The 24,742-nt window shown below is 36.2% G+C and overlaps 1 long non-coding RNA gene and 1 pseudogene across 3 annotated transcripts in view; one reads left to right on the forward strand and one right to left on the reverse strand.

Annotated features, from left to right (window-relative positions):
• Positions 1 to 24,742, forward strand: part of LOC140626462 (uncharacterized) — a 159,655-nt gene that overhangs the window by 50,408 nt on the left and 84,505 nt on the right. The gene's annotated exons all lie outside the window — the stretch shown is intronic.
• On the reverse strand, positions 10,827 to 11,639 carry LOC140626311 (large ribosomal subunit protein eL8 pseudogene; annotated as a pseudogene).

Raw genomic sequence — 24,742 nt, forward strand, 5'->3', positions numbered from 1 at the left:
CTCCTAAGTTGACACACAATGAATTTATTTCTTCTAACTAATGTTGACACTTTTTCCTTGTCCGATTCAATAATTCCCCTTTGTGTTGAATACTATCTACTCAACATAGCTCATGGTATGGCTATGCCATATTTGCCTTACTGTCCAGTCCTATTAACACTTAGTTATTTACCATTTCTTGCTACTACAAATGTTTTGTGAAACATTTTTTTGTAGACTAAGTTTTTCTGAAGTGCAAGGTTTAAAAATAAGTATGTAATGCTAAATTTCCTTTCAAAAAGGTTATTCTCAGTTCCTACTGTCATTGAGCATCAGTTAGGTCATTTATTTCTTTATACTTTTGCAAACTGAGGTATTATTAATCTTTTAAATATTACAAATCTGGGGATCCCTGGGTGGATCAACGGTTAAGTGCCTGCCTTCTGTCCAGGGCACGATCCTGGAGAACTGGGATCGAGTCCCACGTCAGGCTCCCTGCATGGAGCCTGCTTCTCCCTCTGCCTGTGTCTCTGCCTCTCTCTCTCTCTCTCTTTGTGTGTCTCTCATGAATAAATAAAATCTTTAAAAATAAATAAATAAATAGATAAATAAATAAATATCATAAATCTGGGAAAACTATAACTCATTAATTCACGTGTCTTCAATTGTTAGAGAATCTGAGCATCTTTTATGTTTTATATTTATTTTTAAGTGAGTTATGCATTTATATCTTTAGCACACTTTAAAACAGGATAGTATTGGTGCAAGAAAAGACATAAAAGTTCAATGGAACAAAAGAATTTAGAAACACACCTGTGTATATACAGGTGTATTGTGTATGTTAAGCCAGTGGTAAAAAAGTGCTTTATTTATACGTGATATTGAAGAACTGGCCATCCATTTGTCAAAAATAAAATCAAATCTTTATATCTCACCATTCAAAAAAATAAATTTTAGTGGATTAAGGGCAAAATATTGAAACAATATTCTAAGAATTGGTGATTTATATTAAGATAAAATATTTTTTAAATCTAACCTGATTCAATTTTAAAAATTGAAATATATTTGACATATAACATTGTGTAAATTTAAGGTATATAAATGTCAGCTTGATACATTTATGTACTGCAATGTGATTTTATTGTAGCCTTAGCTACATGTCTGTCACATCATATAATTATTATTTCTTTTTGTAGTGGGGATACTTAAGATCTAGGCTCTTAGGGTATTTGATGTTAATAATGCAGTACTGTGGTCTATAATCACTCTTCTGTGCATTAGATCTCCAAGGCTAATTTATCTACTTGTTGCAAGTTTGTATCTTTAAGCAGTATCACTCCTGTTACCTCATCTTCCAGCCCCTGAAACCACATTTCTACTCTCTATTTTTACCAGATTGGCTTTCTTTTTAGATTCCACATATAGGTGACATCATACAGTATTTGTCTTTCTCTTCCTGACTTATTTCACTTAGCATTATGTCCTCAAAGTCCACCTTGTGACCAATGGCAGGATTTCCTTCATTCTCATGGATTGAATAATATTTCATTATATATGCACACATACCTTGGAGATATTGAGAGTTCAGTTACAGATATATTACAATTAAGTGAATATTGCAATAAAGTGAGTCAAATAAATGTTTTGGTTTCCCAGTGCATATAAAAGTTATGTTTATCCAAGATCTATAAAGAACTTATTAGACTCAACACCAAAGAAACAAACAATCCAATCATGAAATGGGCAAAAGACATGAAGAGAAATCTCACAGAGGAAGACATAGACATGGCCAACACGCACATGAGAAAATGTTCTGCATCACTTGCCATCAGGGAAATACAAATCAAAACCACAGTGAGATCCCACCTCCCACCAGTGAGAATGGGGCAAATTAACAAGGCAGGAAACCACAAATGTTGGAGAGGATGCGGAGAAAGGGGAACCCTCTTACACTGTTGGTGGGAATGTGAACTGGTGCAGCCACTCTGGAAAACTGTGTGGAGGTTCCTCAAAGAGTTAAAAATAGACCTGCCCTACGGCCCAGCAATTGCACTGCTGGGGATTTACCCCAAAGATACAGATGCAATGAAACGCCGGGACACCTGCGCCCCGATGTCTCTAGCAGCAATGTCCACAATAGCCAAACTGTGGAAGGAGCCTCGGTGTCCATCGAAAGATGAATGGATAAAGAAGATGTGGTTTATGTGTACAATAGAATATTACTCAGCCATTAGAAACGACAAGTACCTACCATTTGCTTCAACGTGGATGGAACTGGAGGGTATGATGCTGAGTGAAGTAAGTCAGTCGGAGAAGGACAAACATTATATGTTCTCATTCATGTGGGGAATATAAATAATAGTGAAAGGGAATATAAGGGAAGGGAGAAGAAATGTGTGGGAAATATCAGAAAGGGAGACAGAACGTAAAGACTGCTAACTCTGGGAAACGAAGTAGGGGTGGTAGAAGGGGAGGAGGGCGGGGGGTGGGAGTGAATGGGTGACGGGCACTGGGGGTTATTCTGTATGTTGGTAAATTGAACACCAATAAAAAATAAATTAAAAAAAGTTATGTTTACATTATAATGTTGTCTACTAAGTGTGCTATGGCAGTATGTCTAAAAAAACAATGTACATATCTTAACTAAAAAATAATTTACTGCTAAAAAAAGCTAATCATCATCTGAGCTTTCAGGGAGTTGTAATATTTTTGCTGGTGGAGGGTCTTGCCTCAGTGTTGATGGCTGCTGATTGATCAGGGTGGTAGTTGCTGATGGTTGGGGTGACTGTGGCAATTTCTTGAAGTAAAAAACGAATACAACAATGAAGTTTGCCACATTGATTGACTCTTCCTTTCAGGAACAATTTCTCTATAGCAGGTGGTGCTGTTTGATAGCATTTTACCCACAGTAGAACAGAATGTTTCATCTACGTTGAAAATCTGTTGCTCAGAGTAGCCACCTGTACTAAATATCTTAGCTAGATCTTCCAGATAACTTGCTGCGGCTTCTACATCAGCCCTTGCTGCTCCACCCTGCACATTGATGCCATGAAGATGGCTTCTTTTTTTTTTTTTTTAACATTTTATTTATTTATTTACGAGAGACACACACATATAGAGAGACAGAGGCAGAGACACAGGCAGAGGGAGAAGCAGGCTCCATGCAGGGAGCCCGTCGTGGGACTCGATCCCGGGTCTCCAGGATCACGTCCTGGGCCAAAGGCAGGCGCTTAACTGCTGCCCACCCAGGCTGCCCATGGAGATGGCTTCTTGCCTTAAACCTCATGAACCAACCTCCACTAGCTTCAGACTTTCCTTCCATAGCTTTCTCCCCTCTCAGCCTTCACAGCATTGAAGAGTGAGGGCTTGGTTTGGATTAAGCTTCGGCTTCAGGGAATGTTGTGGCTGGCTTGATCTTCTATCCAGACCACTAAAACTTTCTCCATTAGCAATAAGGCTGTTTCTCTTTCTTATCTTTCATGTGTTCACTGGAGTGGCACTTTTAACTTCTTTCAAGAACTTTTCCTTGCATTCACAACTTGGTTAAATTTCATGCAAGAGGCCTAGTTTTCAGCCTCTTGACTTTTGACATGCCTAACCTCAAATGGTTAAACTAAGTTTAACTATTTCTAGTATATGATTTAAAATGAGGGACATGCTACTCTTCCTTTCACTTGAAGACTTAAAGACCATCTTTGGTTTATTAAGTGGCCTAATTTCAAAACTGTTGTGTCTCAGGGAATAAGGAGGCCTGAGGAGAGGGAGAGAGATGGGGGTATAGCTGGTTGGTGGAACATCAGAACACAAACATTTATAGATTAAGTTTCACTGTCTTATATGGGCATGGTTCATGGCACCGCAAAATAATTACAACAGTAACATCAAAGATGAGAAAGTTTGAAATATTGTGAGAGTTACCAAAATGTAACATGGAGACATGAAGTGAGCAAATGCTGTTGGAAAAAATGGCAGATAGACTTGCTGGATGCAGGGTTGCCACAAACCTTCAATTGGTAAGAAATGCAGCATCTGTGAAGTGTAATAAGAAGTATCCCTGTTAGACCATATCGTCTTTATTCATTAATCCATTGGTGGAATATTTACATTCTTTCCTGTCTTCTGTATTGTAAATAATGCTACAATAAATATCGGGGAGATTTTTTATCTGCACGGGAGTGCAGATATCTCTTTAATATCCTTTTTTCCCCTCATTTTGAGTATATACTTAGAAGTGGATTTGCTGGATCAAGTGGTAGTTTTATTTTTGCTTTTTTTTGCAGAAACCTGATACTGTTTCCCACAGTTGTCGAACTAACTTACATTCCCACCAACACTGCACAGGGTTCCCCTTTTTCCTCATCCTTGCCAACACTTGTATTTCATGTCTTTTCCATGATAGTCATTCTGACAGCTGTGATGTGATATCTCATTGTGGTTTTGATTTTGCATTTTCCTGATGATGAGTGATGTTGCATACCTTTTCATATGCCTGCTGGCCATTGATGTTTTCTTTGGAGAAATGTGTATTTAGTTTTTGTGCCCATCTTTTAATCGGATTGTTTCTATGTTGTTGAGCTGTATGAGTTCTTTATATATTTTGGATATTAGCTTCTTATCTGATTTATGATTTAAAAATTTTTTAATTTTAGTATAATTAACATACATCGTTAGGTTAATTTTAGAAGTACAATGTAGTGATCCAATTCTATACATTACTCAGTGTCCTTTGAGTGTTTTTGACTCCCTTGTCAAATATTAGTTGACCGTATATGTGGGGATTTGATTCTGAGCTTTCTATTCTTTTCCATTGATCCATGCATTTTTTTTAAGGGCCAAGACCATACTATTTTAATTACTATAGCTTTGTAGTATAGTTCGAAGTCAGGATGTGTAATATATCTAGGTTTGTTCTTTTTCAGTACTGCTTTGATTTTAGGATCTTTTGTGATTCCATACAACTTTTAGGATTCTTTTTCTATTTTTTTAAAGATTTTATTTATTTATTTATTTATTTGAGAGAGAGAGAGAGAGAGAGAGGCAAAGACACAGGCAGAGGGAGAAGCAGGCTCCATGCAGGGAGCCCGACATGAGATTTGATCCCGGGTCTCCAGGATCACACCCTGGGCTGAAGGCAGGACTAAACCGCTGAGCCACCCAGGCTGCCCAGGTTTTTTTTTTTTCTAATTCTGAGAAAAATGATATTGGAATTTCACTAGGATTGCTTTGAATATATATATGGCTTTGGATAGTATGGACATTTTAATAATATTGTTTCTTTTAATCCTTGAACACAGAATGTCTTTTCATTTGTTTGTGTTGTCTTTGTTCCTTTCAACAAAGCCTCCTAGTTTTCATTATATAGATTTTTCTTTCCTTGGTTAAGTTTATTCCTGGGTATTTTATTGTTTTTGATGCTATTGTGAATGGTATGATTTCCTTTATTTTTTTTCAGATGTTCCATTTTTAGTTTATAAAAATGCAACTGATTTCTGTATATTGATATTATATTTTGCAACTTTACTGAATTTTTGTTGTTGAGTCTTTGGATTTTCTTTTTGTTGTTGAATCTTTGGGATTTTCTTTTTTTTTATTTCATTTCATTTTATTTAGATTCAATTAATTAACATATAGTGTATTATTAGTTTCAGAGGTAAGAGTTTAGTGATTCATCAGTTGCATTTAACACCTAGTGTTCATTACATCACATGCCCTCCTTAATGCCCATCACCAACTTACTCCATGACCTCACCCACCTCCCCTCCATCAACCCTCAGTTTGTTTCCTATGTAAAGAGTCTCTTATGGTTGGTCTCCCTTTTGGTTTCCATTTTATTTTATTTTTCCTTCCCTTCCCCTATGTTCATATGTTTTTTTAAATTCCATATACAAGTGAGATCATATGATAATTGTCTTTCTCTGACTGACTTATTTCACTCAGCATAATACCCTTTAGTTCCATCCATGTCATTAGAATGGTGACTTTTTCATGGCTGAGTAATATTTTATTGTATGTATGTACCACATCTTTATACACTCATCTATCGATGGACATTTGGGCTCTTTCCATAGTCTGGATATTGTGGGCATTTCTGCTATAAACATTGGGGTACAGGTGCCCCTTCAAATCACTATGTTTGTATTCTTTGGATACATACCTTAGTAGTGCAATTGCTGGGTTGTAGGGTAGTACTATTTTTAAATTTTTGAGGAACCTTCATACTGTTTTCCAGAGTGGCTGCACCAGTTTGCATTCGCAACAGTGTAAGAGAGTTTCCCTTTCTCCACATCCTTGCCAACATCTGCTGTTTCCTGAGTTGTTAATTTCATATCAGCATAATGCTGTCCTCATAAAAGACTTTGGGAATGTTCCCTCTTCTATTTTTTGAAAGAGTTTGAGAATAATAGGTATTCTTCTTTAAATGATTTATAGAATTCACCAGTAAAGCCATCTGCTCTTGGATTTTTGTTTGTTAGGAAGGTTTTGATAACTGATTCAATCTCCTTACTAGAAATTGGCCTGTTCAGCAGGATACAAAATCAATGCCCAGAAATCAGTGGCATTTCTATACACTAACAATGAGACTGAAGAAAGAGAAATTAAGGAGTCAATCCCATTTACAATTGCATCAAAAAGCATGAGATACCTAGGAATAAACCTAACCAAGTAGGTAAATGATCTATACCCTAAAAACTATAGAACACTTTTGAAAGAAATTGAGGAAGACACGAAGAGATGGAAAAATATTACATGCTCATGGATTGGAAGAATTAATATTGTGAAAATGTCAATTCTACCCAGGGCAATTTGCACATTTAATGCAATCCCTATCAAAATACGATGGACTTTCTTCAGAGAGTTGGAACAAATCATCTTAATATTTGTGTGGAATCAGAAAAGATCCCGAATAGCCAGGGGAATATTAAAAAAGAAAACCAGAGCTGGGGGCATCACAATGCCAGATTTCCAGTTGTACTACAAAACTGTGGTCATCAAGACAGTGTGGTACTGGCACAAAAACAGACACATAGATCAATGGAACAGAATAGAGAACCCAGAAGTGGACCCTGAACTTTATGGTCAACTAATATTCGATAAAGGAGGAAAGACTATCCACTGGAAAAAAGTCTCTTCAATAGATGGTGCTGGGAAAATTGGACAGCCACGTGCAGAAGAATGAAACTAGACCACTCTCTTACACAAGACACAAAGATAAACTCAAAATGGATGAAAGATCTAAATGTGAGGAAAGATTCCATCAACATCCTAGAGAAGAACACAGGCAATACCCTTTTTGAACTCAGCCACAGTAACTTCTTGCAAGATACATCCACGAAGGCAAAAGAAACAAAAGCAAAAATGAACTATTGGGACTTCATCAAGATAAGAAGCTTTTGCACAGCAAAGGATACAGTCAACAAAACTACAAGACAACGGACAGGATGGGAGAAGATATTTGCAAATGACGTATCAGATAAAGGGCTAGTGTCCAAGATCTATAGAGAACTTATTAAACTCAACAGCAAAGAAACAAACAATCCAATCATGAAATGGGCAAAAGACATGAACAAATTTCACAGAGGAAGACATAGACGTGGCCAACATGCACATGAGAAAATGCTCCGCATCACTTGCCATCAGGGAAATACACATCAAGACCACCATGAGATCCCACCTCGCACCAGTGAGAATGGGGAAAATGAACAAGACAGGAAACAACAAATGTTGGAGAGGATGTGGAGAAAGGGGAACCCTCTTGCACTGTTGGTGGGAATGTGACCTGGTGCAGCCACTCTGGAAAACCATGTGGAGGTTCCTCAAAGAGTTAAAAATAGACCTGCCCTACGACCCAGCAATTGCACTGCTGGGGATTTACCCCAAAGATACAGATGCAGTGAAATGCCGGGACACCTGCACCCCGATGTTTATAGCAGCAACGTCCACAATAGCCACACTGTGGAAAGAGCCTCGGTGTCCATCGACAGATGAATGGATAAGGAAGCTGTGGTCTATGTATACAATGGAATATTCCTCAGCCATTAGAAACGACAAATAACCACCATTTGCTTCAACGTGGATGGAACTGGAGGGTATTATGGTGAGTGAAATAAGTCATTCGGAGAAGGACAAACATTACATGGTCTCATTCATTTGGGGAATATAAAAATTAGTGAAAGGGAATAAAGGGAAAGGAGAGAAAATGAGTGAAAATATCAGTGAGGGTGACAAAACATGAGAGACACCTAACTCTGGGAAATGAGCAAGGGGTAGTGGAAGGGGAGGTGGGCAGGGGGTTGGGGTGACTGGGTGATGGGCATTGAGGGGGGCACTTGGCGGGATGAGCACTGGGTGATATGCTATATGTTGGCAAATTGAACTCCAATAAAAAAATTAAAAAATAAATAAGTAAATAAATCCTTTCCTCCAGTCTCAAAAAAAAAAAAAAAAAAAAGAAAAAGAAAAAGAAAAAAAGGCCTGTTCAGGATTTCTCTTTCTTCTTAATTCAGTTTTCATAGATTGTATATTTCTAGGAATTTGTACACTTTTTTCTGGTTTGCTCAACTTGTTGGTGTATACTCATTCACAGTAATCTTTTATAATCCTTAGTTTTTTATGGTACAAATTGTTACTGTTTGCTCTTTCATTTGAGTAATCTTTTTCATGACGAGTCTAGCTTAAGATTTGTCATTATATTTATGTTTTCAAAGAACCAGTGTTAGTTTCATTGATCTTTTCTACTATCTTTTTAGTCTCATTTATTTCTGATCTGATCTTTGTTATTTCCTCCCCTCTACTAACTTTGGGCTCACATTTCTCTTCTTTTCCTAGTTCCTTGAGGGTAAAGCTAGGTTGTTTATTTGAGATTTTTCTCAAATAATGTAAATGTTTACCACTACAGACTTCCTGCTTAGAATGGCTTTTGCTGCATCTCATACATTCTGGTATATTGTATTTCCATTTTCATTTCATTTTCATTTGTCTCAATAAAAAAAATATTTTTATTTCACTTTTTATTTTTTCTTTGACCCATTGGTTGTCCAATATCGTGTTGTTTAACATACAAATATTTGTGAATTTTCCAGTTTTTTTCTTGTAATTGATTTTTAAATTCATACCATTGTAGTCAGAAAAGCTTGATATGACTTCAATCTCCTTAAATTTACTAAGCCTTCTTTTGTGGCCTAACATAAGATTTGTCATGGAGAATGAATGTTACATTTGTACTTGAGAAAAATATGTATTCTTTTGCCTTCAGATGGAATGTTCTATATATATATATTGAGTCCATGTGGCCTAAAATGTCATCTAAGGCCTATGTTTCCCTATTGATTTTCTTTTTTTTTTTTAATGATTTTATTTATTTATTCATGATAGACACAGAGAAAGAGAGAGAGAGGCAGAGACACAGGCAGAGAGAGAAGCAGGCTCCATGCAGGGAGCCCGGTGTGGGACTCGATCCCGGAACTCCAGGATCACGCCCTGGGCCAAAGGCAGGCGCTAAACCACTGAGCCACCCAGAGATCCCTCCCCCCTATTGATTTTCTGTCTAGATAAACATTCATGTAAATGAAGTATTAATGTCTCCTATTAATATTATATTGCTTTCTATTTCTACATTTAGATCTGTTTTTGTTTCCTTTATATATTTAGGTGCTCCCATGTTTGGTGTATAAATACTTGTAAATGTTATATCTTCTTACTAGATTGACCCCATTATTGTTATGTAATGCCCTTCTTTGTGTCTTATTATAGTTTTACATTTCAAGTCCATTTGGCTGATATAAGTATATCTACTCCAGCTTTCTTTGAGTTTCCATTTGCATGCACTATCTTTTTACAATACTTGAATTTCAGTATGTGTGTCCTTACGTCTGAAGCCAGTCTCTTGTAATCAGCATATAGATGGGTCTTGTTTATTAATTCATTCATCCTTCTTTTGATTGGACAATTTAGTCCATTTACATTTAAAGTGATCATTGACAAGCATGTCTTTACTGCCACTTTGTCAATTGTTTTGTGACATTTTGTAGTTCCTTCCTCTGTTCCTTTATTCTTCTGCTCTCTTCCCTAGTAAATTGATGATTTACTTTAGTGGTATGTTTAGATTCATTCTCTTTATCTTTTGTGTATCCACTATATGTTTTTCTTTCAAGTTTTTATTTTAATTTTAGTTTAAAATTACATACAGTATAATATTAGTTTCAGGTGTACAGTATAGTGATTCAGTAATTCCATGCATCACCTGGTGTTTATCACAAGTGTACTCCTTAATCCCCATCACCTATGTAACCAATCCCCCCCCCCACACCTACCCTCTGGTAACCATAAGTTTGTTCTCTATATAAAGAGTCTGTTTCTTGATTTGTCTCTCTCCTCCTTTGCTCATTTGTTTTGTTTCTTAAATTCCACACATGACTGAAATCATGGTATTTGTCTTTCTCTGACTGACTTATTTCACTTAGCATTATACTTCCTAGCTCCACCCATGTCATTGAAAATGGCAAGATTTCATTCTTTTTATGGCAGAATGATATCCTGATGTGTGTGTGTGTGTGTATATATATATATATATATATCATATATAAATCATATGTATGTGTATATATATCATTTCTTCTTTATCCATTCATTAGTTGATGGACACTTGGGCTATTTCTATATCTTAGCTACTGTAAATAATGCTCTTATAAATATAGAGGTGTATGTATCCCTTTGAATTAGTGTTGTCATACTTTTTGGATAAATATCCAGTAGTGCAATTGCTGGTTCATAGGGTAGTTCTATTTTTTTTTTTTTTTGAAAGGGAAACTTTTATTACTTTTATGGATAGAAAATTCAACAGTGTCCACTCAGCCCAGCTTGGTGGCCAGTTCTTTAGCCTTTGCTTTTTCCAGCTTGGCAATGTGAGCCACCAACTTCAGACCCAGGACACTGCCTCCCCAGTGGCAGCGGATCTCATCATATCCGTCATTGTAATTGGTCCTGATGGCTTCTACCAGCTTAGCCAGAGCTCCCTTGTCTTCTGAGTTAACCTGTGTGAAGGCAACAGTCTTGCAGGTCTTCCTGTGGACGAGATGCCCCAGCCTGGCCTTCTCCTTGATAATGCAGTAGGGAACCCCCACCTTAGGACACAGGGGAGGCAGGAAGACAACCAGCTCAGTGGGATCCACATCATGTGTGAGCACTACCAGCTGAGCCTTCTTGTTTTACACCAAGGTGATGACAGTGTTAGCCCCAGCTCGAAGGACAGGAGGCCTCTTAGTGGGGACATCTGCTTTGCCAGCAGCTTTCTTCTCGGCCTGGGCCAACAACATCTGCTTCTTCTCTTGCTTTGTCTCTGGTGTGTACTTGTGGGTCAGCTTAAGCAGTTGAATAGCTGTTTGGCAGTACAAGGTCTGGGTGAACTGGTTAACGGCGGGAGGTACTTTGAGACGTTTATAGAGAATGACCCTCTGCCGCTGCAGCCGGATGTAGTGCACCCATTTGCAAAGCGGGTGAGGTCCCTTTTGGGCTAGATGTCCTGTCCGATGCCAAAGTTTTTGGGCCTTTTCTCAAACAGGGGATTGATTGACCACCTTCTTCTTGGCCTCCTGCTTCTTCACTACAGCAGGGGCTAGGGCCACCTTCTTCCCCTTTGCCTTCTTTCCTTTCAGCATCTTGGCTTGCTGGAGAAGAGAGTGGGTAGTTCTATTTTTAACATATTGAAGAGCTTCCATGTTGTTTTCTAGAGTGGCTGCACCAGTTTGTATTCTCATCAACAGTGCACAAGGCTTCCTCTTTGTCCACATCCTCATCAATACCTGTTGTTTCTTGTGTTTTTTATTTGAGTCATTCTGACAACTGTGAGGTCATATCTCATAGTTTTGATTTGCATTCCCCTGATGATCAGTGATGTAGGGCATCTTTACATATGTCTATTGGCCATCTGTATGTCTTCTTTGGAAAAATGTCTATACATGTCCTCTTCTCCTTTTTTTAACTGGATTATTTGTTTTTTTGGTGTTGATCCATTTTTTGGTCTTTAATCCATTCTGAATTTATTTTCGTGTATCACATAAGAAAGTGGTCTAGTTTCATTCCTTTGCATGTAGCCATACAGTTTTCCCAACACTGTATGGCTACTTTGTTGAAGAGACTTTTCCCGTTGGATGTTCTTTCCTGCTTTGTTAAAGATTAATTGATCCTATAGTTGTGGGTGCATTTCTGGGCTTTCAATTCTGTCCCATTGATCAGCCTATTTTTTGTTCCAGTACTTTTTTAATGACTACAATTTTGTATTATAACTTGAAGTCCAAAATTGTGATGCTTCCAGCTTTGCTTTTCTTTTTTCAGGATTGCTTTGGGTACTTGGGGTCTTCTGTGGTTCCACAGATATTTTAGAATTGTTTGTTCTAGCTCTGCAAACAATGCCACTGGTATTTTGATAGGGATTGCATTAAATGTATAGATTGTGTTGGGTAGTATAGACATGTTAACAATATTTGTTCTTCCAATCCATGAATATGGAATGTTTTTCCATTTCTTTTTTTTAAAAGATTTATTTATTTATTTATTCATGATAGACATGGAGAGAGAGAGAGAGAGAGGCAGAGACACAGGCAGAGGGAGAAGCAGGCTCCATGCCGGAAGCCTGACGCGGGACTCGATCCTGGGACTCCAAGATCGCACCCTGGGCCAAAGGCAGGCGCTAAACCACTGAGCCACGCAGGGATCCCCTGTTTTTCCATTTCTTTATGACATCTTCAATTCCTTTCATCAATGTTTAACAGTGTTCAGAGTACAAGGATTTCACCTCTTTGGTTAGGTTTATTCCTAGGTATCTCATGGTTTTTGATGCAATTGTAAGTGAAATTGTTTCCTTAATTCATCTCTCTTCAGCTTCATTAAGGGTATATAGAAATGCAACAGATTTCTCTTTATTGATTTTGTATCTTATGACTTTACTGAATTAGTTTAACAGCTCTAAAGTTTTTTGGTGGAGTCTTTGGGGTTTTCTATATATAGTGTAATGTGAAACATGTGAAAGTCTTATTTCTTCATTACTAATTTAGATGCCTTTTATTCCTTTTTCTCGTTTCATTGTTGTGACTAGGCCTTCTAATGCTATGTTGAATGAAAGTGGTGAGGGTAGACATCCTTGTCTTATTCCTGACTGTAGGGAAAAGAGCTGAGTTTTTCCTCATTTAGGATGATATTAGCTGTGGGTTTTTCATATATGGCCTTTATTATATTGAGGTATGTTTCTTCTAAACCTACTATTTTTTTTATCATTGTGCTTTGTCAAATGCTTTTTATGCGTCTATTGAAATGATCATATGATTCTTATCCTTTCTCTTATTGATGTGATGTATCATGTTGATTGATTTGCAAATATTGAACCACCCTTGTAACCCAGTAATAAATCCCATTTGATTGTGGTGAATGAGTTTCTTTAATGTATTTTTGAATCCATTTTGCTAGTATTTTGTTAAGGATTTTTGTATCTATGTTCATTAGGGATATCGGCCTGTACTTTTCTTTTTTAGTGGAATCTTTTTTTTTTAAATTTTTATTTATTTATAATAATCACACAGAGAGAGAGAGAGAGGCAGAGACATAGGCAGAGGGAGAAGCAGGCTCCATGCACCGGGAGCCTGACGTGGGATTCGATCCCGGGTCTCCAGGATCGGGCCCTGGGCCAAGGCAGGCGCCAAACCGCTGCACCACCCAGGGATCCCTTTAGTGGAGTCTTTATCTGGTTTTAGTATCAGGGTAATGCTGGTGTCATAGAATGAATTTGGAAGTTTTCCTTCCCATTCTATTTTTTTTTTAAAGATTTTATTTATTTATTCATGAGATACACACAGAGAGAGATAGAGAGAGGCAGAGACACAGGCAGAGGGAGAAGCAGGCTCCATGCAGGAAACCTGACGCGGGACTTTATCCTGGGTCTCCAAGATCATACTCTGGGCTGAAGGCATCGCTAAACCGCTGAGCCACCCAGGCTGCCCCCCCATTCTATTTTTTTTTTTTGGTTCTATTTTTAAAAATATTTTGAGAATAATAGATATTAACTCTTCTTTAAATGTTTAGTAGAAATCACCTGTGAAGCCATCTGGTCCTGGACTTTTGTTTGTTTGGAGTTTTTTGATTCCTGATTCAATTTCTTTGCTTATTGGTGTGTTCAAATTCTCTGTTTCTTCATGTTTCAGGTTTAGAAGGTTATATGGTTCTTGGAATTTATCTATTTATTCTAGGTTTCCCAATTTGTTGGCATATAGTTTTTCATAATAATCTCTTATAATCCATTGCATTTCTATGGTGGTGGTTGTTACTTCTCTTTCATTTCTGATTTTTATTTATTTGAGTTCTCTCTCTCTTGGTAATGAGTCTGCCTAATGATTTGTCAATTTGGTTCATCCTCTCAAAGAACCAGATCCTGGTTTCATAGATCTGTTTTATTGTTTTTTAGTATGCATTTATTTCCACTCTAATCTTTATTATTTTCTCTCTTCTGCTGGTTTTGGGTTTGGTTCTTTTTTTTTTTTTTTTCTTTTTCTAGCTTCTTTATGTGTAAGGTTGAGTTGTTTATTTGAAAATTTCTCACCTCTTGAGGTATAATTTTTATAATCTGAATTTTCATTTGTCTCTAAATATTTTTTTCCTCTTTGATTTCTTGGTTGACCAATTCATTGTTTAGTAGCTTGTTATTCAACCTCTATGTATTTTGTTCTTTCCAGATTTTTTTCTTGTGGTTGATTTGTAGTTTCATAGCATTGTGGTTGAAAAAGATACATGTCATGATTCCAATCTTTTTTAATTTATTGAAACTTGTTTTGTGGCCTAATGTGATCTATTCTGGGGAATGCTCCATGTGCACTTGAAAAAACTGTGTATTTTACTATTTTTGGATAGAATATCCTGAATATATTTGTTAGATTCATTTGGTCCAGTGTGTATGCAAAGCCATTCTTTTCTTGTTGATTTTCTGTCTGGATGATCTAATTATTGATATAAGTGGGGTATTAAAGTCTGTCACTATTATTGTATTACTATTAATTTCTTCTTTTATGTTTGTTAACAGTGGTTTTATGTACTTGGGTGCTTCCATGTTGGATGCATAAATATTTACAATTGTTATATTTTCTTACCTAATTGTTTCCTTTATGACTGTGTAGTGTCTTTCTTTGTCTCCTGTTACATTCTTGGTTTTAAAGTCCATTTTTTTCTGATGTAGATATTTTTACCCCAGCACTTTTTTCACTTCCATTTGCGTGATAAATGTTTCCCATCCCTTCGCTTCCAATTTGCATGTGTCTTTAGGTATGTGAGTCTCTTGTAGGAAACATATTGATAGTTTTGCTTTTTAATCCTTCCATCACCCTGTGTCTTTTGATTGGAGTGGTTAATCCATTTACCTTCAAAGTAATTATTGATAGGTATGTACTTACTGCCATTTTATTACATTTAATGGTTATTTTTGTAGTTCTCTGTTCCTTTTTTCTCTTGATCGCCTCTCTTGTGGTTTGATGGCCTTCTTTAGTGATATTCTTGGGTGTCTTTCTCTTTATTTTTTTGTATACCTATTATAGATTTTTAATTTGTGGTTACCATTAGGTTTATATATAATATCCTATGAACATTGCAGCCTATATTAGGTTGGTGGTCATTTAACTTTGAACCCATTCTAAAAGCAATGAATTTTTACTCCTCCGCCATCACATTTTATGTATATGGTATCACAAAAGTATAGAACACATTGGTAAAAGGAAATTTACAGATTTTTAAAACCCTAATTCTGTAATATGATGCTGTGTTAGCCATTAAACTATAATGGTTAAGGGAAAAAGCATTAAATTAAAAATTACTATGGCTACAATAATTTGTATTGTACACATATTTAAAATATACACAACATAAAAAGTGGTAAATCATGACATCAAAATATAAAAAGTGGGAATATAAGGGAAGAGCTTCCATATGCAATCAAAATTAAGTTACCATCAGCTTAAAATGTACTGTTTTATCTATAAAATGTTTTATGTAAGCCTCATGATAACTACAAAACAAAAACCCATATAAACTCACAAAAGGTAAAGAGAGGAGAATGAAAGTATATCGCCACAGAAAACTATCAGTTCACAAAGGTGGGCAGAAAGAGAAATGGAACAATAAAAATACAAAACTACCAAAAAGCAATAAATAACATGGCACCAGTAAATTCTTACATATCAATAATTACTCTATGAATTATATGAATATACCAACAGAAGGTACAGAGTGCGTGATTAAAACAAAATAAGACCAACAATATACTGCCTACCAAAGACTAAATTCAGGTTTAAGAACACACTTAAGCCTAAAGTGAAGGTATAGAAAAAAGACATTCCATTCAAGTGGAAGCCCAAAGACAACAGGGCAAGCTACTTATGTTAGAAAAACTAAGCTTGGATTGTTTGTTTCTTTGCTGTTGAGTTTAATAAGTTCTTTATAGATCTTGGATACTAGTCCTTTATCTGATACGTCATTTGCAAACATCTTCTCCCATTCTGTAGGTTGTCTTGTAGTTTTGTGGACTGTTTCTTTTGCTGTGCAAAAGCTTCTTATCTTGATGAAGTCCCAATAGTTCATTTTTGCTTTTGTTTCTCTTGCCTTCATGGATGTATCTTGCAAGAAGTTACTGTGGCCAAGTTCAAAAAGGGTGTTGCCTGTGTTCTCCTCTAGAATTTTGGTGGAATCTTTCCTCATATTTAGATCTTTCATCCATTTTGAGTTTATCTTTGTGTCTGGTGTAAGAGAATGGTCTAGTTTCATTCTTCTGCATGTGGATGTCCAATTTTCCCAGCACCATTTATTGAAGAGACTGTCTTTTTTTCCAGTGGATAGTCTTTCCTCCTTTGTCAAATATCAGTTGACCATAAAGTTGAGGGTCCACTTCTGTTGGTGGGAATGTGAACTGGTGCAGCCACTCTGGAAAACTGTGTGGAGGTTCCTCAAAGAGTTAAAAATAGATCTGCCCTATGACCCAGCAATTGCACTGCTGGGGATTTACCCCAAAGATACAGATGCAGTGAAACGCCGGGACACCTGCACCCCGATGTTTATAGCAGCAATGTCCACAATAGCCACACTGTGGAAGGAGCCTCAGTGTCCATTGAAAGATGAATGGATAAAGAAGCTGTGGTCTATGTATACAATGGAATATTCCTCAGCCATTAGAAACGACAAATACCCACCATTTGCTTCAACGTGGATGGAACTGGAGGGTATTATGCTGAGTGAAATAAGTCAGTCGGAGAGGACAAACATTACATGATCTCATTCACTTGGGGAATATAAAAATAGTGAAAAGGAATAAAGGGGAAAGGAGAAAAAAATGAGTGGGAAATATCAGAAAGGGAGACAGAACATGAGAAAGTCCTAACTCTGGGAAACGAACAAGGGGTGGTAGAAAGGGAGGTGGGTGAGGGGTGGGGGTGACTGGGTGACGGGCACTGAGGTGGGCACTTGATGGGATGAGCACTGGGTGTTATTCTATATGTTGGCAAATTGAACACCAGTAAAAAATAAAAAAAAATTAAAAAAGAAAAAAAGAAAAAGAAAAACTAGGCTTGGGATGCCTGGATTGCTCAGCAGTTGAGCATCTGCCTTTAGAGTCCCAGGATCAGTCCCCACATTGGGCTCCCTGCATGGAGCCTGCCTCTCCCTCTGCCACTGCCTCTGCCTCTGTCTGCCTTTCTCTCTCTCTCTCTCTCTCTCTCTCTGTGTGTGTGTGTGTGTGTTTGTGTGTGTCTTTCACGAATAAATAAATAAAATCTTAAAAAAAAAAGAAAAGAAAAACTAGGCTTTAAGTCAGGAGATACAAGGAAAAATCACAACATAATATGACAAAAGTATCAATTCATCAAGAAGATATAACAATCATACATATAAACACACCCATCGGAGCACCTAAGTATATTAAGCAAATACTAACAGATCTGAAGGGAGAAATGGATAGCAATACAATAATAGTGGGGGACTTCAGTATTCCACTGGCAGCAATGGATATATCATCCAGACAAATAATCAAGAAGGCAACATTGGCATAACCATACTTATGACCAAATGGACCTAATGGACATATGTAGAATATTTCATTCAACAGCAGAAGAATACACATTCTTCTCAAGTACACATGGTACATTTCCCAAGGTAAATCATATAATAGGACACAAAATAACTCAGCAAATTTAAGATTGAAATAATGCTAAGTATCTTCTGATCAAAATGTTCTTAAACTAGACTTAATAAAAAGACACCTGGTAAATCTACAAATATGTGGAAACTAAACAACACACTTCTGAACAACCAATGGGCCAAAGAAGGAATCAAAAGGGAAATAAAAAATTTCAAAATAAGTAAAAATGAAAACACAACATATCAAAACCTCTGGGATGCTGCAAAAGCAATCCTTTGATGGATGTTTATAGCAATAAATGCATTTATTAGGAAATAAGAAAGATCTCATCAAAAAACCTAACTTTACAGCTCAAGGAACTAGAAAAAGAAGAGCAAATTCAACTCAATGTTAGGAGAAGAAAAGCAATAATAAGGATCAGAGCTGAAATAAATGAAAGGAACACTAGAAAAAGAGTAGGAAATATCAACAAAACTAAAAGATGATACTTTAAAAAAGATAAACGGGCAGCTCGGGTGGCTCAGCAGTTTAGTGCCACCACCTTCAGCCCAGGGCATGATCCTGGAGACCCGGGATTGAGTTCCATGTCGGGCTCCCTGCACGGAGCCTGCTTCTCCCTCTGCCTCTCTCTCTGCCTCTCTCTCTGTCTCTGTGTCTCTCACGAAAAAATAAATAAAATATTTTAAAAAATGAAAAAATAAAAAGATAAACAAAATTGACAAACCTTTAACTAGGCTAATTACACAAAAAGAGAGCTTAAGTGAAATCATAAATCAAAGAGAATTACAACATACTAAGAAATATATAGAATTGTAAGAGATTACTATGAACAATTATATGCCAACAAAATATATAATCTAGAAAAAAAATCAGTAAATTACTAGACATATGACCTACTAGGACTGAATATGAAAGAAATAAAAAATCTGAACAGACCTCTAATAAGTAAAGAGATTTTAATAGAGTAAAGTTGAATTAGTAATAAAAAACTTCCCAATGTAGAAAACTTCAGGACCAGATGGCTTCACTGACTAATGCTACCAAATATTTAAAGAATTAATATCATCCTTCTCAAACTCTTTTAAAAAATAGAAGAGGAGCCACTTCCATATCACTCTCTACAAGGCTAGCATTACCCTGTTATTAAAGTCACATAATGACCTTACCAAAAAATAGAGAAAACCATAGACCAGTATTCCTGAAAAATATAGATGCAAATATTTTCAACAAAATATTAGCAAACTAAATTCAAGAACACTTGAAATGGATTATATCCCATGATCAAGTGGGATTTATCTGGGATGCAAGGGATGGTTCAACATACACAAGGCAATAAATGTTATATACCTCATTAGTAGAACGAAAGATAAAAATCATATGATCATCTCAATAAATGCAGAAATAACATTTTACAAAATATAACATCGTTTATATTGAGGATAAAAATCCTCAACAGATTGGTTTTTAATAGAAGGAATATACCTAAACGTAAGGAACCCACAGCTAACCTTATACTAAACAGTAAAAAATAAAGCTTTTTCCTCTGAGATCAAGAACAACACAAAGATCCCACAAGGATGTCATGAAGGATGCCCACTTCTCTTATTCATTATAGTACTGGATATTCTAGCTAGAGCAATCAGCAAGACAAAGAAATAAAAGACATTCATATCAGAAAGTAGGAAGTGAAATTGTCACTATTTGCAGATGATATGATCTTATGTACCGAAAATCCCAAAGACTCAACAAAAAGAAAAATTGTACTTCCTCAAATTCATCTGAAAATGATGCTTGCTTGATGTAAAACTAACAGTGCATCCCTTTTTTTTTGTATAGTTTTTTTTTTTTTATTAAAGTTCGATTTGCCAACATATAGCACAACACAGTGCATCTTGAAGAACCTGGCCATGGCATGGACACCGGCTGTCTTATAGGAATCTTCAACATCTTTATGGACCTAGTTAATTAGTCAAGAAGCCCTTACAATACATTTTTTAGTACATCGCTTTTAAATATAAATGTCTAAAAAATAAATAAATATAAATGTTTAACCAACATTGATCATCTAAAATGAGGAAAATGTTCACAGGAGAAACAGTCTTACACAATCAAAGAAACAGAGGAACTCCTAGGGAACAGAAGCAGAGCAAAGAATAGAAGAAAATATTTGTTTTAAATTATAATTAGTACCTGCTAATATAAAAGAATGTCTTTTACCCAGAAAGCAAAAAGAAGGTGCTATAAAAAGAAACAATCAAAGAACAGGAAAAAAACTGTGGGAAATTAATAATATAGCAGAAACAAAGGTAAATAAATAGATATATAAATTTTCATAGCAGCTTTGTTTGTAATAGCTCCAAACTGGAAAATACCTAAATATCCTTCAATGGATGGATGGTTGGAGAAATTGTCATACATCTACGCCATGGGAATAGTACTCAACAATAAGAAGGAATGACCTGTTAATACATACAACAGCTTGGATGAAATTATGTTGAATGAAGAAAAGCCAATTTTAAAAGGATACATGTTGTATGATTCCGTTTATGTGACCTTCATGAAATAACAGGACTATGGCCCCTGTGGGGTGCCCAATTTGCCAATAGCAAAGACCAACATTGAGTCCATATGCGGCACTAGTATTTGGGGGAACCGACCAGTTACCTGGTGGTAGTACATTGGATTTTCTGTCCTTTTAAGAACGATGATTTTTTTCTCATGGATATACATTTTGCCTCACTGCCCATATGCTTCTGCTGTAATGATCATCCCTGGACTTACAGAGTATGTTATTTATGATCATGATACTCTTCTTAATGGTACTTCTGACAAGGAACTCATTTAAAAGCAAACAAAGTGCAGCAATGTCTCATGAAAGCATGGTGTTGTTAATGCTATTATTTGGAATTCACTGTCTACCATGTTTCCTATCATCCTGCAGCTTGGCCTCATAGAATGGACTTCAAAAATTCAGTTATTGTGTCAGCTGAGTGAAACCACTTTGTGGAGCTGGCATAAAACCTGAGATGCAGGGCATGCTCTGAACCAGTGATTAATTTGTAATGTAGTTTTCCCCCCAGTAGATACGCAGTTTCAGAAATCAAAGGGTATAAACAAGCACTTTTAAAACTGTTACACCTAATGATATACTAACAGAGTTTTGGCTATCTTCACACTATTGAGCTCTGCTAGTCTTAGAGATCTTGGTTCCCAGGGCAAGGAATGCTTCTACCAGGGGAAAATCAATAGTTTCATTAAATAGGAAGCTGAGACTGCCATTTGGCCAGAAAAAAAGAGGTTACTGTACTGGTTGTGACAATTGATCTTGATTATCAACAGTAATTGGTTTGCTCCTACACAATGGTAATACCTGAGGTCCAGGAGATTCTCATGGTAATCTCTTAGTACTCTCATGTTCTGTAATAGAAGTAGTAGGAAATGATAGCAACCAAAACAGGCAGGCCCTTTATGGCACAGAAAGTTCAAGAATACGATTTAGGCCACCTTAATAGACTAAAAAAAAAAAAAAAAGAAAAAAAGTAACTGGTTTGGGTACTAGCTGGGGAAAAGGGGAAAAGGGAATGTATGGCAAGAGGAGGGAATTATAAATACCACTTATGGCCATATGGCCATTTACAGAAATAAACACCTGGTAGTTAAATATATTTCCTGTCTTGTTCTTATGTTTGGACATTTGTGTATGTACTGATATTTTTCTCTTTCTCCTCTCCCATTCCCATGCCACCTAAGAGTATTAATGTGTAAATCATGCTTTTTTCTATATTTCAGTTTTAGTTTATAGGATAGCAAAAGTGGACTGTGAATCAGAGAATAAAGAAACAATTACTCAAAGATGGAAAAGTGGAACTTTGGGTTTCTTCTTCTGGGTTTGGTTGTATGGAAAGAGTTAAATCATATAATGGGGAAGTACAATATTGCTAATATCTTCATTTGGAAGTTAAATGTTGCAAATGAGGGTCTTCAGATGCTGAGCTGTTGTACACTGCATCCACAGTCTGTTGTTAACTCAGCACTACTATCATTCATCTTTGAGGCTAAACTACATTTTCCAGAATCCCTTTTCCTACATAGTTTTTGGGTAGAGTATGCTGGTGAGAGAAACCTGCCAAATGTGTGAGTAGAGAAGAGATTCATAGTGGCTTCCTGGCAAACTTTTGAGAACCCTCTTCATTACTGAACTCTGAGATGATTGGTGGAAGTTCAGAGATTTTTAAGAACTTCAATAAGTTTTTGAGAACCACCTGCCTTATGCTTGAGCTGAGATCTTTAGCATGAGTTCCTCTGATTTTTGGTGATGGCTCCCATGTTCTCTGCTCCTTCAGCTCTTCCAACAGTCATGAAAATTCCTAATTCTATGTTAAATTTGTTATATAAAGAATACATAAAATGACTTATTTTTCTTGATGGTACCCCAACTGATACAAAATCCTAAAAGCTTCCTAAGAGAAAAAAACCAGACTGCCTACAAATAATACATCAGTATGGCATTGAACACATCAACAGCAACATTGTAAGCTAGAAGAAAATGGAATAAAGCCTTCTGAAGGGAAGGCTGAAGGAAATTGATTTCCAGGTCAGAATTCGTATCTAATCAATAGTGAAGATAAATACATTTTTAGACATGCAAAATTTCCACATTTTTTCCCTTGTTTCCTTTTCTCAGGTTGCTACTGAAGGATATATAACATTAAAAATAGGAAATGAGGGTGAAAACCCAAGAAACTGAAATGGAGTCTGGGAAAGACGGGTGCCAATATATGAGAGAGGTGAAGAGAATTTAGAGGATAATAAGGAGAGTAAATTCCTAGTATGGTGATTGTGCAATAGGCCTGCAGGGCAGGGCAGATAGGTCAGTTTGGGCAGGAGGATAGAAAGCTATAGGTGAAATCAATAGCTTACTGAATGACTTTGGCCACATAGAAAGGGGTTTATTAATGTTCATTAAGTTTGGTGTATTAAATGCATTTTTGACTTACAATATTTTCACCTTATGATGGGTTTATTGGGATGTAATCCCATTATAAGCTGAGGAAGTTATTTGGACTATACTAGAAAGGTCACTAGCAAACAGTATGTATATAGTCATAACAATATAACTATTAAGCTTCAATTTAATCAACTCTACTGGGAAAAGGATTCATGTATATGGATAAGGTGGGCAAGTGTTTCATAAGAGTACTAAATTCTTAGGCTCAACCAGAAGTCACAATATAATATTTAAAATAAAGTATAAGTAGGGACTAAAGAATATTATTTAGAAATATGGAGATAAATATCAGAAGAAACAGCAAAAAGAGTTAAAAGAATTGCCTCTAAGAAACAGAAATTAAGTTGGGACTGCTTTTTTTTTTCCCTCCTACAAAGCCTAGAATATGATTTGATTTCAAAAAATAGATATATTTATTACTCTAATAAAAATAATGATTAAACAAAGAAAAGTATAAGAGAAGTTAGCACTGTAATACAAAAAAAATGGGCAAGGATATTAACACACAATTCGCAAAACACAAAGGACCACTAGACATGAAAAAAAAGCTTACTCTCACTAAAAAACCAGTGAATTGAAAATATACACAATGTTTTCTAATGTAGTTCCAACGGTTCATTTTTGCTTTTGTTTCTTTTGCCTCAGAAAACATTCTAGAAAAATGTTATGGCTGAAGTGAGAGAAATTACTGGCTGTGCTCTCTTCTAGGATTTTTATGGTCTCAGGTCTCAGATTTAGGTCCTGAATCCATTTTGAGCTTATTTTGTGTATGGTGTAGGAAAGTGGTCTAGTTTCATTGTTTTGCATATAGTTGACCAGTTTTCCTAATACCATTTGTTGAAGAGACTTTCTTTTTCCCCACTGCATAGTCTCACATCTTTTGCTGAAGATTAATTTAGCATATAATTGTGGTTCATTTCTGGGCTTTCTGTTCTGTTCCATTGATCTAGGTGTCTATTTTTGTGCCAGAACCAGTACTGTTTTGATTAGTATAGCTTGAAGTCTGGAATTGTGATACCTCTACCATTGTTTTTCTTTTCCAAGAGTGCTTTGGCTAATTAGGGTCTTCTTTGGGCCCATACAAATTTTAGGATTATTTGTTCTAGTTCTGTAAAAAATGCTCTTGGTATTTTGATAAGGATTGCACTAAATCTGTAGATTGCATTGGCTAGTATGGACATTTTAAGAATATTGATTTTTCTAATCCATGAGCATAGAATATCTTTCCATTTGTATGTGTTGTCTTCAATTTCTTTCATCAGCATTTTATAGTTTTCAGAGAATAGGTCTTTTACCTCCTTGGTTAAGTTTATTTGTAGATATTTTTTTCTTTGGTGCAATTGTAAATGGGATTGTTTTCTTACTTTCTCTCTCTGCTGCTTCATTATTAGTGTATAGAGACACAACAGATTTTTGTACATTGATTTTTGTATCCTATCACCTTGAATTCATATCACCTCTAGTAGTTTTTTGGTGGAGTCTGGGGTTTTCTATATATAGTACCATGTCATCTGCAAATAGTGAAAATTTTACTACTTATCAATTTGGATGACTTTTGTTTCTTTTTCTTGTCTTATTGCTGTGGCTAGGACTTCTAA

This window comes from Canis lupus, chromosome 37, assembly GCF_048164855.1.
Source record: "Canis lupus baileyi chromosome 37, mCanLup2.hap1, whole genome shotgun sequence".
Taxonomy (NCBI): Eukaryota; Metazoa; Chordata; class Mammalia; order Carnivora; family Canidae; genus Canis; species Canis lupus.